The sequence below is a fragment of the Peromyscus maniculatus genome, chromosome 1 (assembly GCF_049852395.1).
Source record: "Peromyscus maniculatus bairdii isolate BWxNUB_F1_BW_parent chromosome 1, HU_Pman_BW_mat_3.1, whole genome shotgun sequence".
NCBI classification, from domain to species: domain Eukaryota; kingdom Metazoa; phylum Chordata; class Mammalia; order Rodentia; family Cricetidae; genus Peromyscus; species Peromyscus maniculatus.
In genome coordinates, this window is record NC_134852.1 from 55,690,805 (window position 1) to 55,709,017 (window position 18,213).

General features: G+C 38.9%; 1 long non-coding RNA gene across 1 annotated transcript; it reads left to right on the forward strand.

Moving 5' to 3' along the window:
• The first annotated feature begins 13 nt into the window (after positions 1–13).
• LOC143266917 (uncharacterized) lies at positions 14–2,672 on the forward strand. The gene is made up of 3 exons (XR_013041754.1): positions 14–114; positions 268–386; positions 711–2,672. It is a non-coding gene; the product is annotated as an uncharacterized LOC143266917 (long non-coding RNA).
• The last annotated feature ends 15,541 nt before the right edge of the window (positions 2,673–18,213 follow it).

The window sequence follows — 18,213 nt, forward strand, 5'->3', positions numbered from 1 at the left end:
TAGACTGTTAACTGCATTTCTAACTGGCAAGAGTGGGGGATGGGGTGGGATGTGTGCATGCTCCTTCATGAATGATTCCCAAATTGATGTCTTTACCAAGGTGATTCTCCTTAGGTATATATTTTTCCTCATTTCTGACTAGAATGTGTAAAGGAAAGGGGCACTTTGTTCACAATTTGGTGTGCACATATGTTACTGGTGGAATTATTGTTCACACATATTGGGCAATGTGGATTTCTAATGCTGGAATTTTAACATATTTTGTAGATTTACTTGTGTAGAAGTGAAACTCTTTGACTCTGTTCTTCAGTGTGCAATGGGAAATGTAATATTCAAACATCTCTCTGAAATTATAATTTTGATGGAAAGTTGAAGATCTTCCTAAGGTAACACTTGATATGTAACTCCAGGCTTTTATCACATGAAAATTCCCTTTTAAATATCTCAATTAATTACACAACAGTCCCTTTCTTCTCACACCATGCTTCTGTGAAAGATAACACAGAAGATAAACAATGGGTTCAAATAGACTTTTGCATAGGTAGCAAGACTCATTTCAACTTATAAAGGCTTTGTTTTTCATATCCCCTTAAGCCTTTAAATAAATATTTGCAAAGAACATCAAGTTAATATATTCATTAATGATCTGCTTACTGTTCAGAGAACAGTCTGCACCCCCAAGAACTGAAAATACTATGTATTTTCTCCAGATGCCCAAAGGCTGTGAAGACCCAGGAGTTCCCATGAAAAAGAAAAAGATGCATTGACAATTGTCAGGTGCTCAGCAAGTTCAAGCATAAACTGGGAGGCACCATCACTTTGCTGATTCCTTTCCATGGACCTAATTACCACTTCACTTCACTCAGAATCCTCTCATCTTCATGCAAATGAGCTGTGGCATCTGTTCACTTTACTCCTAGAGAGGTTTAGTCTTAACAGTCTGTGAGCTAAAACTGAGCTGCTAAACATCCAGGCTTACCAGTAATGATAATCTCTCATGAGCATTTACACACATTCCATCAAACAGAAAGTAACAACAACAAAAAAAAAGACAACCTCACTTTAATAATTCTGCCATTGAGTGTATAAGGGATAAGTCCTCCTTTCACATGTGATTGGGATGTGAGTCCCTCTCGAAGATGGAATGGCATAAATACATAATATTCGTGTGGAGGAGGCCAAAACGCTAAAGATGACAGGACACATTCTGCTAGTCTCCAGCAAGATCATTACTGACCCAAAGATCAGGAAACGGAGTGGTGATTTCACACAACCATGAACCCATCTTCCTCTGAAAGCAGTATTTAACAGACTCACAGTTGAGTGAGGAGGGAAAATAAACTATTGCAAAGATAAAGCATCAAAGTCAGTGAGGACAGGCGCATGGTCATCAGCCTGGCTTCAGCAGCTAGTTCAATCTGTGTGTGCAGGTGTATATGTACGTTTGCAAGTGTGCATGTGCATGTGTGTATGTGTGTGCCTGTGTATGCATGCATTGTATATGTATGTGTTCTGTGTTTATTTACATGTATGTGTATTTAGGTATGCATATATGTATGTTCATGTGTATGTGTGCATTGTACATATGTATGTATTTGTGTGTATTTATATCTGTATGTGTTTGCATGTATATGTGTGTTAAGTGTGCATTTGTGTGTGCTTGTGTATGTGTGTGTAATTGTACATATGAGTTTGTTCTATATGAGTTTTTTTGTAAATTTATGCATGTGTTTTTATGTGTATATTTGTGTATTGTGTATGTATGTGTATGTGCATGCATTCTTGTGTGTGTACAGTATAGATCATGTATATTTTTTGTGTGAATGTGTATATGTGTTTGTGTGTAAGCATATGTATATGATTGCATTTTTGTATATATACCAGTGAAGACACCTATATTTGTGTATGTGACTTTGCCTATTTTCTGAGTCGTGTACATATGTATGCTTCTGTATGTACATGCATATATATGTATATATTCATGTTTGCACATTTATCTGTATATATGTATAAATATTTATGCATTAGTAATATGCTTATGTATTTATCTGTATGACTTCATGAGTATACAGTGTGCATGTGCATTTGTGTTTTTGTATATGTGTGCACATTGTACATTTCAATCTATGCAATCATAGACAAACAAGAACATTGAGGGTAAGCAAGTGAAACAAGACAATTAGTAATGTAGGATGAAATGACATGATTATTGAGATGAATAAGGCAACATATAAAGAGGACAATGGCATTGTTTACAAGATGGCTGTTTGAAACAAGGGTCTTTATGAACTTGAATTTGACCTGAGCAATGTCAGACTGACATTACCACCTGCAGTATTTGACTGAGTGGATGGTACGGTGTGCCAGCTGGAATAAGAAAAGTGAATTCCCAAGTACATTTATTATTGATCACCCATTAATTAATATTGTCTTAAAAATCTATAAATGTGATTTAGAGTTTGAAATATGTCAACTGGCATTATCAAGAACTAATAGTTCTTCTTTCTCCATTACTTGTCCTCCCCAGTGCTGGATATGCTATCAGTCTTTCCAACCCATGGATGCATAAGAATTCAAGTAAACAACAGGCAGAGTTGGAGCTAAAGTATTCTTACTTAATTATCTTCTCATTGGAAGAAACCATTCATTCATAAAGTATTATTATTTCCTTAGTAGTTTATTATTCCTTAGTACGAACTGTATGATTTTTGATTATGTAAATTTTTCTAGAAGAGGAGATATGCTTTAAGCACAGTAAGTTATGAATACCTAAATTGTTATAGCCTTTCACCATAATAAAACAATTAAAATTTAAATTAAAGCACAATGAGATGAGAACACACTTATATATATACATAATGCAAACAAGCTAAATGCAGCTATTTGTAAATAAGATGAGTGGGGAACATGACTGGGCTAATATGTGGAAAATTAAATTTAGAATGCTCTTTATAATATATGAATATAAAATGCAAAAAAGAATTTCCTGCTGAAAAACTCGCTGAAGTTTTCATAAACCATATAATTAATTTACAAAGGAAAGAGAGCAATTACACATATGTCATGTGAGGATAAAATTAAATAAATATAAATATTATAACTGATGATCCTTTTTAAGGAGATGAAGATTATACTGTAAGGTTTCTTGTAGGGAAATATTGTATTACTGGACATGTGCACACACCAGCAAAATTAGTGGAAAGGATTACATATCTGGGTGATGGAAATTCATTTTGCTTTGCTATATTAGAGGTGGTATGGTAATGATGAATTTAAGAACAAATGGTAGATCAGCCAGCTGGTGGTCTCTGAGAGGGTTCTATGTAGTACTCGAGGTAAATGGGGACCTCAGTCATGTTCAAATCCTAACATCAAGTTTCTGCAATTCAATGATAAGAATCTTCATTAAATATTTGAAATCCCATCAAGTTTTTAGATGTACTATTACACCGTTTTGACATAAAATATGTGACCCTGTGTTTTCTCTCCTTTGATCTACATATATATCTGGAAATGATTCCTAACATCAGAAGCTAAAAAAGTTGTGTTTTGTGCTTTTCTTTCTCAAGTAAAATGCATCCCTTTTTCATGGAAATTACCTCTATACAAACAGTATTAGCCAGCAAAAGTCATTAGTCAAAGGGTTTCTAGCTACAGGTTTCATCAGAAACTCAGGAGGCTGAAATGAAAAACAGAAAAGTACATTCACAAGTTAGAGCTGTAATTCATGTGGAATACAATCTTTGATCAATTTGCTGTCCTCACTCAACCTAGCTATGACCTTTCACCTTCATACACCTTCATACAGTCATGAATTCACCTTCATACAGTCATGAATTCACCTTCACACAGTCATGAATTCACCTTCATACAGTCATGAATTACAATTGTCATAAATGAAAACACATTGAAGACTATGTTTCTTTTGCATCACTAGAGATTGAACTAAGAGCTTTGTCTGGGCTGTTCTAAGCATTATATTTCACAATTTTGCATTATTCAAGAAAAATATTACTGGCATGTCAGAAACACAGTCGCCTCATTTTACAACAATTTTTTGCAAATTTCCTGTGGTCTCAGAACTAAACTCAGGATCTGTCCTCGAGGACTTGCCTTGATGTATCACAATCTTTTGTGTTTTATTAAAGCTTTTTCCTGTTAAAAACTACCGTGAAAATTAAGCTAAATGGTTTATCTATCTATTTATCTATATCTTATATCTGTCATCTATAATTTACCATCTACTAATATCTATCTTCTTTTTTAAAATTTATTAATTTATTATTATGTATACAGTGTTCTGCCTGTATGCATGCCTGCACACCAGAAGCAGGCACCAGATCTCATTACAGATGGTTGTGAACCATACCATGTGGTTGTTGGGAATTGAACCCAGGACTTTTGGAAAGGTAGCCAGTGCTCTTAACTGTTGAACCATCTGTCTAGCCTGGTATTTATCTTCTATACATGATCTAGAGTCACCTACCTTTCATCTACAGCCTACCTATTATCTATAATCTATCTCTATCTACCTTCTATCTGTAAATGACACTTCTAGCATTTGTTATTCATTTTCTATCATCCCTCTGTCTCGATGCCTGGCATGTGTCTCTCTGTGTCACCTCCTTTGAGTCTTACTACCATGTTCCCATTTGAATTTGCTTTTAGAATTTAATCAGCTGTCCTTTACTATAATTACTTTTCATATGCTAATTCTAGTCTCTCCTAGTGTACACTGTTTACAACATAACTCTCTCCCATATTTCTGAAGCTGTTTAAGGCATATATACAAAATGTATTTCTGGTAATTAGGAACTCATGTTTTATTTCTATAGCAGCTATGTCTCTTGCTTCATGAAAACAAATTTATGAATGAACATACCATTTTAGTCAGAAAAAGTGATTCTTTCAAAGATTTCTACTAGGTTGGCTCATTAAAAATAAGCTGTGAGTCCTGAACTCCACACAAAGAACTGCAGGTAACTAAGAGATGCTGAGAGTGGGAGAAATAGTCTTTCCTGGAATGAGTATTATGAATTGGTTATCTAATATCAAAAGGTTAGTGTGAAAATATACGTATAAGTAATGTTACACAGACTGAACAAGTTTTATTTAGGAATCTATATGTATATACATATGCATAAATACTTGTAATAACAATTAACGAAAAACTAGGCCATGAATTTGAAAGAGAGCAAGGGGAGATAGATGAGAGAGTTTGGAGGGAGGAAAAGGAAGGGATAAGTGATAGATTATCATTTTATAAAACAAATAATAAAAATGTATAAAAAGAAATGCAGATGGTTTCAACAAGCAACAAATATTGTGTGTGTGTGTGTGTGTGTGTGTGTGTGTGTGTGTGTGTATTGTCAAAGGTTATGCAGACATATTACCTCTGCAGTCCACAATGGTAGTAATTAGCTGATAATTGCTTTAATATATAAGCCTCCGAGGTGCACAAGTGTATTTGATCACCTTTACTGGCCTTCTGGATTGCTGTTTTTTTTTTTTTAACAAATATGGATTTTTAAACATGCTCTATGGAAATATCTTAAGCCTCCTCATTTCCTCAGAAGACACGAATGCATGGCATCTCCAAGCATGTGAACTTGGAAATTGAACAGGATAATAGCTTTGTTTTCAGGAATATATTCTATGTTTAATAATGCAGTGTAAAGGTCATGTTTTCAGATGCTAAGTCACAGAATGTTCTGTCTAAAATCTTGACAAGTTTGCCCTTTCAGGAAAAATGTACATCCATGTGACCATGTGTGGGCTGTGGAAAATATGTCTTCACTCATCTTTCAATTGTTTAATAATCCTTAAATTCTTAGTTTACTCTTATACAAAAAGTTCTAACACTTTATACTTTGAAGGTCAGTTTCCATACCTAATGCAAAGAGAAATAGAATTGTTTTATTTTTCAGCCTTCCTTGTTTCCACAACTTGGTAATGCAATCATGTAAAATTATCAAAAACAGTACATTATTTCCACTTCCTATCTGTTCACATTTATATCATGTTACCATTAGTTAGCCTAGAGTCAACACTCAAAGAGCTTCCACTCTGTCCTCTTTCCATGATTGTTGGCTGGGATAAGCCAGAACAGACTCAGAGACCATACACTCATGGTAGAGGTATGGGCTGGCTGGTTTTATGTCAACTTTACACAAACTAAAGTCACTGGAGAGGATGGGACCTCAGTTGAGAAAGTGTTGATATGAGAATGGGCTGTAAGCAAACCTGTAAAACATCTTTTTAATTAGTGATTAATTGTGGGTGGCCCATCTCATTGTAGGTGGTTCCACCCTATGCTGATGGTCCTGGGTTCTATAAGAGATAGCTGAGCAAGCCATAATAAAGAGCAAACCAGTAAGCAGCACCTCTCCATGGCCTCTGCATCAGCTTCTATCTCTAGGTTCCCACCCTGCTTGATTCCCTGTCCTGACTTCTTTTGATGATGAACAGTAATGCAGAAGTATAAGCCACATCAGTCCTTTCCTACCCCATTTGCTTTTGGCAATCGTGTTCCATCTTAACAACATTAACTCTAACTAAGACAAGATATAAAATATAAAAAGTCTGTGATGAAGAGGTGAAGATGGGAATAAAGTCTTCCAAGTACAAAAAAAACCATAGTTTAAAAATTGTCTGGACCTGGTGCGATGGCTTGCTGAGTAAAGGTGCCTGCCGCCAAGTCTGATTACCTGAATTCAATCCCCAGGACCCTCATGGTGGATGGAAAGAACCACATTTGTCCTGTGAATTGCACCCTCATATCATGGGACAACACACATGCTATGTGCACACACAGGTGAGTACAAAATAAACATATTGTTGCAGTTATTTTTAATATTGCAGTGATGAAATGCTATAACCAAAACAACTAGGAGAGGAAACGCTTTATTTGGGTTATGCTTCCACATCTCTGTTCATCACTGAAGGAAGTCAGGGCAGAAACTCAAACAGGGCAGGAACCTGGAGGCAGTAGCTGATACAGAATCCAGGGAGGAACACTACTTACTGGCTAGCTCACAGGGCTTGCTCAGCATGTTTCCTTAACCCAGGATCACCAGAACAGGGAGGGCATCGGCTGAGCCCTCCTTCATCAATCACTAGTTAGGAAAATGCTCTGAAGGCTTGTCCACAGCCTGATCTTATGAAGGAAGTTTTCCAGTCAAGGTTCCCTCCTGTCAGGTGACTGTAGCTTGTGTCAAACTGACATAAAACCACCCAGCACATATAAATAATATAGTTTTAAATTTTTAAGAAAAAAGTTCTAATGTCAGAAAGTTTGCAGATTAACATGGAAGTGAAGCAAAGGACCAAATCCTTCAAGAGGACACAATTCAGAGCAAGTCCATGTGCACAAGTATTGTCAGGACCAAAAAGCCAGACTACAATTACCACAGAGCTCAGAAAGGCTTTCTGTAGCCTGTAGGATCTCTGTCTCTCTCAGGGTCAGCTCTCTTATATGAACCTCTGGCCACCAAAGATTTCTCTCATCACTCAGCAGTACGAATTTCTTGGTAGAGGAAAGAAATCCTTTTGCTTTCTCCACAAACTCATTGTGAAAACTCTCAGGACTCTCTGAACTCTAGAGAGAAGTTCCCACACCTTTCCAGCTGCATGTGCCCGGTCGCTGTCATCAACACCCTAGGCAGTTACTCCTCCGCCACAGCTCTCAATCCCTGCATTAAAAAGAAAGTCCTAACAAGGTCCAGGAGGAGACTATGTCCTGCAAGGAAGCCCTGACTGCAGGAGAGTTCTCAATAGGGACATTTTCTACTTCCTATGTGGCATTTTGCTCAGATGATTAGTAAAATATAGAAGGAATGAGAAGAATCCAGAAAGAGGATGTGAGTAAAACCTATATGGAAAATAAAAGAATAAAAATTTAAAAATTATATAAAATAACAAGATACTGCAACAAGGAAACCATGATAGTGAAAATAATAAAGGAATAAAACATGAAGTTGGTCTATTTGTGTTTTTCCAAACCACACAACATTTTCTAAAACTCTATATTTAAACAATGAGCCTGTGGAAATGACTGGATTAGTGATATATTTCATACAAAAAAAAGTGCAGCCTCAAGTAAGGCATGCTGCTCCAAAGTGCTGCAATACATTTGAGATTTTAAACTAAAGAATTAATACACAAAACACCAAGGGGACACAGGGCAAATGTCAAAGGCTGGAGTTAAAAGCTATTGTGAGCAGCCAGACACGGGTTGTAGTGGGTAGCTGTTCCAGCTTTGACCTGGAAGTACTACACCCATTGAGCCTTTGGTAACTGTCATGCCTACAAGGCAGAGCTGAGACAGGAGCCCTTAAGACCTGAGATCTGGATGTGCCAGCTCTCTTGGTTCCTAGATTTTGGATGCTGGAGGTAAACTGAGCAGAGTTTTCCAGAGAACACAGCTGGACGGCACTACACCTTTTCTGGACCCTGTAACTTATCCCTTTACTTGTAAGTTACCCCACAAAATAAACTTCCCTTTTAAGTACATGGAGTTGCCTTAATACTACAACCAATAACAAGTGTTGGCTATCAAATATGCATCTTCTGCAAAAAAGAGTAAAGTCTTAACCCCAAGTCATTCCCAGAGATCAATTTTAAAGAATTGGATGGGAATATTTTTATGAGGATTGCATTCATTGATTATATTCCACACTCTGAAATGGCAGAAATCTTTCTCTCACCCCACTGTCCAATACAAATTACATGATATGTGCTTATGTCATGTACACACATTCGCCTAAAATGATACATGACGTGTGTACAAGCGTTATTATAAAGGTACCAACATACTCCCTAGCCATTAGGGAAATCTAAATATTGTTAAATGTCATTAATTTTATAGTATTATTTTATTTAAAGTAACATAGATGAGTAATATACTTTACATAATTTGAGTTTATAAATATTCAGGGATTTTTTTTTTCTAGCAGGTATCAATTCATTATCTCTTCGTCATAAACCAACCATTTTTTTAACTTGGTTTTCTGGCACAGTTGCTATGTCTTGCAAAACATATGCTTACAACTTAACAAAATATTAAAGTCTTGCAGGAATATTGAAAATTGGAAGGACATTAAAAGTGAATCCTCCTGGCAGCCAGCAGCATCCATTTACCCCAAGACAGCACTGAACACGACACAACACAAAATTACAAACATACTTAAACCATTATGATTTTGTATTTGAGATTTTGTTTTATAACTCAACTGTATGGTTTGCAAGTATGAGTGATAACATGGTATTGCAATGCCAAAAGACTAAACAGGACTGGGAGCCTTCCCTAGGCTTCTAGACTTGTGATTTTTCAAAATTTCCCAAGGTATGCAAACCCAGGCAGATTTTTCTGATGTTCATCCCTCCTGATCAATGCTGCTTATAATCAACAGGAGAGTAGATGAGATCCTGAGTAACTTTCTACTGCTGGCATGAGCGTGGCATGTCAAGGACATCAGAGTCTCAGACTCATTGAAATGGGAAAGCCTTCCCCAGGTCAGGCTAGGTAAAATGGAATGACCTCCCAGTGATCCAAGTACAGAGTCTAATAGAATGTACACAAAATACCAAGTGTAGCTTCCTCTTCTTACTGACTGCATCCTGAGACTGTTCTCCTACAGAGATGAGATGACAAACCTCCTTGTTCAGCTGTGTTTAATAAACCCATCTCCTTTTTTGTTGGTTTTTTTTTTTTTTTTTTTTTTGGTTTTTTTGAGACAGGGTTTCCCTGTGTAGCTTTGCACCTTTCCTGGAACTCACTCTGTAGCACAGGCTGGCCCCAAACTCACAGAGATCCACATGCCTCTGCCTCCCAAGTGCTGGGATTAAAGGTGTGTGCCACCACCGCCCAGATCCCACCTTTTCTTTTAACTTTATATAATATACACGCTGAGTTCCCAGGCTATAGTTGGAAGTTTTCCTGGTCTTGCCCAGCATCAAGGGCCCACAGCCACTTATAAAATTCCTTGTCCTGTGTGGTCCTGCAGCTGCTCAGACCCAAGTAAATATATAGAGGCTTATATCAATTACAAATTGCATGACCATGGCCTATGGCTCAAACTTCTTGCTTTTGCAAGGCCCATGGATAACAGACAACCTTGAGTCTTAGAGGAGAATGGAATTTTCATGATGGGTGATATTGCTCTGTATGCTGTGAATGTGTTGCTCTGAGTGGTTGATAAATAAAATGCTGATTGGCCAGTAGCCAGGCAGGAATTATAGGCAGGATAAGCAGACAAGGAGAATTCTGGGAAGAGGAAGGCTGATGGGGAGACACCAGCCTGTTGTCCAGGGAGCAGCATGTTATGACACACAGGTAAAGCCATGGAACACATGGCAACATATAGATTAACAAAAATGGGCTGAGTTAAGTGTAAGAGCTAGTCAATGGTAAGCCTGAGCTAATGGCCATGCAGTTTTAATTAATATAGGTCTCTGTGTGTTTACTTGGGTCTGAGCAGCTGTGGACCAGGAGGACACAGGAAAACGTTCAGCTACATTTTCAAATGTTGTTATCTACATGACTCCTTAGTTCCATTTGGATGCATTTTGTATTTTGCCATGGCCATGATCATATAAAAGCCAGTAGTTAAATCATATGGATAAAAGAAATGAGTTTGGATGCCAAACTGACAGGGTGTCAAAGTTGACAGTTAATCTACTAGACTTGGCTTGCAAGTCAGCAGTAGAACCAACTCTCATAGGTTAGTTATATGGTAATTCTGTTCTACCTTAATTAACATGTGGAGATATCTGTCACACAGTCCACAGAGAGGAAGTATCTCTCTCTTAGCTTTTTAGCCTCTAAACAAGTACAGTATTAACTTGAATTAGAAATGAGTCACTCTTGAGTGCTCAACATGAAACTCAAAGGACCCTTAAATAATGAGATTAGTTTTTCCTTTGAAATGAAGAAAGGCCTTTTCCTTTTCCAAAGCTAGCATAGTGAAACAAAGATCAATTATTGGTAAGCAACCTCAGGGTAAAATCAAAGTTAAAATGGACCATCTTCCATGGCCTTCAATTCCAATGGAAATTAGATATTACTTTGTAGAAAGCATAGTAAATAAAAGAGGCTAAGTCAGTTAAATTCACTGCTAAAAACTCTGGGATGGTGTGATAATCATTACATGTTCACAATCCATGGCCCAGAACAACTTCCCTCTATTATTCATTATTCTTTATCATTGTTTTCATCATTAGATTTTTCATTAGTTTTCCCTTTAAACACCCTTTCCCACATGCTTTTCCAATATAGCCTCAGCCCTCTGCAAAACACCCGGATGTGCTGTGTTCCTGACATATATAGAGACCAGATCCTTGGCATTGGGCATCGCCAGGCTCCTTTAAATCTGACCTTTGTAATGTGTCAGGTATGAGACGTGGCAGACAGTGTAATCTCTGATGTCACTTATTATTTATTATTCAATAAACCAAGGCAAAAATTGGAGGGCAATATTTTATTTGTCAAAGTATCATGATTTGACCTTTAAAGAAATATTCTTTAAAAAGAAAAATTATTGAAAAAAATTTATTTTATGTAAAAGTGTCATTAAACAAAGCCTATGAAATGTAGTTTACTTTTATTTTTTGCAATATCTACTAAATCCTACCAAAAAACATCTTTGACTTAAATGTTAAAAATAATACTTAAAGAGAAATGGTCCCCAAAAGGACAAATAAATCATGGAGCTCAGCTAAATATATAATGGAGCATATATATGCATATAGTTTTACTATAGCAAACAAGGAGAGTGGTATATTTCATCTGATATTTTCTTCAGGATCTTTTTAGCAATTATAAGGTCTGTTTCTACATCTTTACCTCAGCAACACCGTGGGTCATGAACTCTTTATTCACATGCACACCTTGACCATTTTCACTCACAGAAGATCTTTGCTGTAATAATGGATCTAATATAAAGATAAATGACTATAATTCTCTTTCTTATTATTTTTAACTAAGATTATTTCTTTTGTCATGACTGATTTATCTGTTTGAGTCTTTGGTGGTCCATGTAGCTACCTGCCAGGCACCAAAGGGAAGAACATGAAGTTAAGTTCAACATCTACAGCAACTTGATTTCTGTTCTCCAGAATGATCTTTCCAGGCAAATCTACAAGCCTTGCACAGGCCTGTGTCGGAATGGCCTGTGTTTTGAAAGAGAATCTTTATAAAACACAGAAATCAGTCTTGAATTCCTATAATAAAGAAAAAATATCTCATAGGAGTGTATCTAGAAAACTCTTTAAAACCCCATATTAAATTTTCTTTCCCTCCCCCTCTCTCTCTCTTTCACTTTGAAAGAGAGTGGGGACAGACAGTATATGAATAGGTGCAATTGTTGAACAACTTAAAAGTTTATTGAAGATATGAAGTGCCTCTTACACAGCCAGGGGAGTTAAATGAGAATAAATATGAAAAAGCATGTTTCAGGTTTGAGGAAATCTGTGGTCTACACCTACATCAGTAGAGGGGAGACATTTCTTTCTTTTCTTCTTTCCTTTCTTGTCATCATCCTATTTCCTCTCCTTCTTCTCTCCTCTCTCCAAACTGCCACTGACTTACTCATCCAATCTTGTCCTCTCCTTTCCTTGATATATGAGCAATCACCTCTCTGTTTCCTAGGATGGCCTTGAACTTCTGGGGTCAAGAAGTTTGTCCTGAAAAGTGGGACTACAGTGCATGTGTATTTCACCAGCAATGTGTGAATTTGCTTTCTCCAGGCCTCAAATCCTCTGTTTAACTTCCAGTATTTCTCAAATCCCTGCAAGGGTTCTGATTGGTTGTTTGGTTGTTCCCTGATAAACTCTGTGATTCTATACTCAAGTGTGGTCTAGGGAGAAATGTCCAAGTCTTCTACCTCACACGTGACAGTGCTGTGAGATTGCTATATTGAAATACTCTCCACTTTATGCTGTGGACTGGGAAACTGAATCAGAGAAGTTCCCTTTGGTATCTGAGTAACATAGTGTCTGATAAAGTAAAAATTCAACACCTGTAGCAGTTCTTAGCAGAGGAAACACGGAAATACGGGTGTGGAAAGCATAAAAGTTGTCAATGACAAAAATTCTCTTCTTAAGAGTTACCAATGGACAGCAGAAGTGAACATACAGACCTGGGATCCTTTGACATAGAATGGCTGGAAGAAGTAAACCTAAAATTGGCCCCTTCTCCATGTTGTTCTCTACTTTAGGAGACACTAAGAAAGAATGCTGCTGAGTTGGGGTGTTGATGACTACTGGAATGATGTCAATTCTGAGCCATTTCAGTAGAAAGAACTCCTAAAAGTACATATTTGAATTGCTGAGTTCAAGTGAGCTTTCTAATTCAATTTTAATAGTAATAGATTTTAGCTTCAATTTCTTTGTTTTGTTGGGTTTGTTTTGTTTTGGGGACAAGGTTTCTTTGTGTAACAGTCTTGGTTATCCTGGAACTCCTTTTGTAGACCAGTTTGGTCAGAACTCACAGAGATCCACCTGTCTCTGTCTCCCAAGTGCTGGGACTAAAGGTGCATGCGACCACACCTGGTCTAACTTTAATTTCTTTAACAAGGAGGATACCCTCTCTAGCAAAGGAAATGTCTGACAGTGAAAATCACTGATATCTCTTCCTACTTGCTTTCATCTTCTATATAAAAATGACTCCAAAATAATGATGCTTTTTACATACTTGATACAGTTGTGTAAATGCTTTCACCTTCCATTGCAGAAGACTTTTCTTCAAAAGAATTTCAAGTGCTCTCACTAATAGTATGTCAAAAAGAAATGAGAAATGAGAGAACAAACAGAAGGCAGACATGTGAGGAGTCTTTAAAATACTTCATCTCCTGATGTCTGTCTACAGAGGACCTGATGGTGCAGGGTGGGTCACCTCAAGGATTTAGGCAGATGTATCCAAACTGAGCACTGCACAGGTGGGCACCTTAAGTGTGTGGTAGAGATGGAGACTCGGAACAGCAGAGTACTGAAGAAAAGCAGGTATTTGTGAAAGATATCAGAGTGTTTTCCCTGGATATCACCTTAGCCCTGAAGAGTGAGAAGAAATTCATAACAGAAAATAATTATGAAGACATTCTCAGATGGAAATATCAATTTTAGAATCACACTACACCAAAGTAAGCAATCAGAAAGATGTATGAGATGGAACTGTATCCCTTTATCCTGGTGTTGAGAATGCATTAGATCAAATTGGCCTCATCTCTGAACTTCACATCCAGGTGGTGACTTTACCTAATGCCCCAAACCTGACACCATAACATGTATTTTGTTCAGAGAATACTTGGAAAAACAGTGTTTGATGCTGTTGTGTGATTTTCTATTCATGTCACCATCTTACTTTTATTAAACACTGTCTCATGAATTATAAATTTAACACACAGACTTCTTAAAGCCTGTATCTTAAGGCAGAAATCAAGGTGTGCCTGGAAACCATTGAATTATAAACAGGGATAGGTGTATACAGGGTGTAAAGTTAAATTCCAAAACTATGAAGCAGGTCAATTGCTGAATAATGAAAAATAAACTAAATCACTGATTGCTAACTCTCAGGCAATAATGCTTCACAGTAAGAATTGTAATTCCATAAGACTCAATGGCATATAGAAAACAGGGAACTCATGTGCTTTGCACAAATACCACTCTTCTAACAGATCTCCTAGCAATATGTTGGCAGTGGAGGATGCCATCTGCATGGAACTATATGTACACACCACCACTCTGAACAATGGAACAAGGTAGAGGGAGGAGTGGCAAGCTCGGGTTATGGTCAAGAGGTTTTACACCTGTCACATCTCCTTAAGCTACAGGAAGATGGCCAGGGTGGACCTTCAGGGACAAAGTGGATAAAGAAGAGACCCTTGAAAGGCCATGGTGAAGAGGTGTTGCACCTTGGTCCACAAGGCAGAGTGAGGGTAGGAAAGGGTGGAGCTGGCATGTGGAAGTCTACAATCAAACAAGGGCCTTATACACCTGAGTCTGGGAAGATGAGTCCTAATTCCCTCCCTGGACCCTACTTGGTAGTAGGAGAGAATTGACTCCAGATCATTCTCTGACTTCCTGGTTCACAAGGGAGCAGGAGGCAGGGCTCAGGGCCTTCCCACCTCCCGAGTGCAGCCTGCAGTCTGCTCTCCTCTCTCTGGCACTAGTACCTTTTGTCCTTTGGTTAGAGATTCCCAGGGCAGCAGTAGAGCCATTGATAACTGGCTCTTGGGAAGACTCCATAGGAGTGTCAGTCTATTGGGTGTGGTGAGGGTACAGGGGCACAGACTGTTGGTCCTGGGAATGAATACAAGAATTGGTTTAAAAAAAATGTAGCACTGAATTAGAGTATTGAGGATTGATGAGAAGACTGGTCAGAGGACGGAATATTTTACACTTTCCACCAATAGGCCAATCTTCCCCATCCCTACATTGGTGTTCAAGTACAGGACATTTGTTAAGTATAGAGGCACTTGCTTTCCCAGCCTGAGGACATGAGATCAACTCCTGAGCCCATGTAAAAATGGATGAAGAGAACCAACTCCACACATGTCCTCTGACCTGAAAAGAGGCACCTATAAAGAAATATGTTCACACACACACACACACACACACACACACACACACACACACACACACACACACACAAGACCATAGACATCCATACAAAAAAGCACACATGAATATGAACACACATGCCCTAGCACACATGAATAATGCTCACAACTTCAAGTATATCCTTACACTCATAAAGATACACATTCACGTGTCACACACAAATGTAAAAGTCGCCCCTGGGGATGAAGATACATGTAGATATACACACATTTAAACAGGCTTTTTTGTAATGGGTATGAGCTATTCCTCCACTGTGTTCTCTTGTGCCTGAGAAACTGCCCCTTGTCCCCAGAAAAAAATAGGCCCAGTTGTCACTTCATGAAAACTGTGGGATCTGTGGCTTCTTCCTTGTTTTGGGCTCCCATCATAATGTGTGGGACCCCAACACTTATTCAGTCATGTTCTCACTCTCAGAAATCTCTAGATGAGAAGGCTTGGGGACCCTGGAATGCCAACAGCACAACCCCTGGCCAGTGTTACAGCCTGCTACTGCTGCTTAGCTATCCATATCACAGATTGAGGCAGATGCATGAAGATACCTCAGGGTAGATGGGGGCCAGGCACTCAAGAATTAATGATAGGCATGTTACTTCTCCCAGCTACCTGAGGACCTCTGTCTCCTCAGGTGGGTCCAGTCAGTCTGTGGAGAACTTCATACCACTGTTCCCTCTAAGGCTCTGTCAACCAGTAAAGGAGAAGTGGCCAGAGAGATAAGAGCACTGACCCTGGCTTGCAAGCTGCAATGAGTTGTTCATAGTCACCTGTACCTTCCCCGACTTACCCAGTGTCTTTTGGCTTTTGGTAGCCACAGTGATGTTTGTGGCTCCTTGCTACTCCAGAATGTCAGCAACCTAAATCTCTAGCTCTGACCTAAACATATCATCAATATCACTGTCATTCAAAGCTGAGGGGAGCTGAGAGAGGAGAATCACCAAATATCTGTGGCTAGACTGCCTTATAGAGATTCTGCCTCAAAAATAAGGTTGACTAAGTGTCTATTTAGAAATATCAGTACCCTCCACCTCTCAGAGACTACTAATGTCACTTACCATGCTAACAAGAAAACAGCAGCAGCAGGGAGGAGAAACAGCCCCATGGTCACCTGTATTAAGGACAGCACCTGAGTGGTTCTTTGCACTTTTTGATGGACAAGCAACAGCATCTCAGGAGGTGCCCCCCTCCTCTCTCGAATGACGTTATTTGAGATAAGTTCCCACTATGGATTCCAAACAGGCTAAAAGTCATGGTACATTACTGCCTCTCTTCTCCAGTACAGGGAACTCAGGTGTGAACCAGCAAACCCAGCAAGCTTTTTCTTTTTGTCTTCTGAATGAATTACCTAAATTGCCTTGGACCTCAGTGAAAACAAAGGAGAAGACATTAGCCACTGTTCAGTCCTAAAACTTCAGGAAACCCAGGACATTTGTTCCTCCCTCATCGTTGAATTTCCTCATCCCATGATGAGCTTAGAGCCTTCAAATACTGCTTAAATTCTTCATTTAAGAATGACCTAAGCCAAGGTCATGTGTTTATAAACACAATTCATCTTCAGCTTAATAAGTGCTAGGCCTGAGAGGGCTGTGCTTCAGGACAATAAACTATAGCAAGAATGGCAGTGACTTCCTGTCTCCCATTTTCTTCATCAGACCCTCTGTTTGCCACCCCAGAGTCTACCTGGAAGCCTCATGCAGTGCATACAAAAAAAGTGTCACTGTGGTTTGTCTGGTGAAAATCAGGGAGAGCTGATGGCTGAGGAAAAAGTCCATATGCACTTGGTTAAAAAATTCCATGTTCCCCACTCTCTTGCTGCCTTGTGGTCCACAATTGTCTTAAGCTTCAACTAGAACTGCAACTCTACAGTTTGTCATCCTGGACTTGCTCTGCCAGTCCCCCATGCTGGAAAATGCAGAATGATGGACCTTCCTCAAGACTGAGCACACCTAGCAAGACCCATAAGCACCAGTACAAGTTTCAAGAGTCCTGTGCTTACAGGTTTCTATTTTCCTTGCTTTATTTTATGAGTGTGAGTGTTTGTCCTTCATTTAGGTATGTGCATTTCTGGTGACAGCTGAGGTCACCAGAGGGAGTTAGATACCCTAGAACTAGGGTACAGAGTATTGTGACCTACCGTGTGGGTGCTTGAGATGCAAACTCTGAACCTCATGATTGAGCTCAATTCTCTTCAGCGCTGAGCCTTATCAAGCCCTGTGTACACTCATTAAAGTGAGTGATGCTCTAGGAAACACTGGAAATCAGAATGCTTTCTTTCCTCCTGGTCTGTTTATCTAGGAGAATGTACAAGGGATGATCTGGGACACTCAGGCCAGTCCTGTACAAATAGAGCAACCTCTCTTAAAACTATAAAACTATGCACTGGTCTGCAGCATGTTGGCTGTGGGGGGGGGTAAGGTGGGGTGTTGGGGGGTGTCTGTGTCTCCAGGGCCAGCTCTGATGGGAAAAGATATAACCCCTGTCTTCACTTAGGCCAGACCAGCAAGCAGCGGGGGGGGGGGGGGGGCGGGGGTGTACAATAGGGAAGAACAGAAATGGAGAAGTTTAAAGAAAGGGTTTCTGGAGCAGGGGTGGGATGGAATCTAA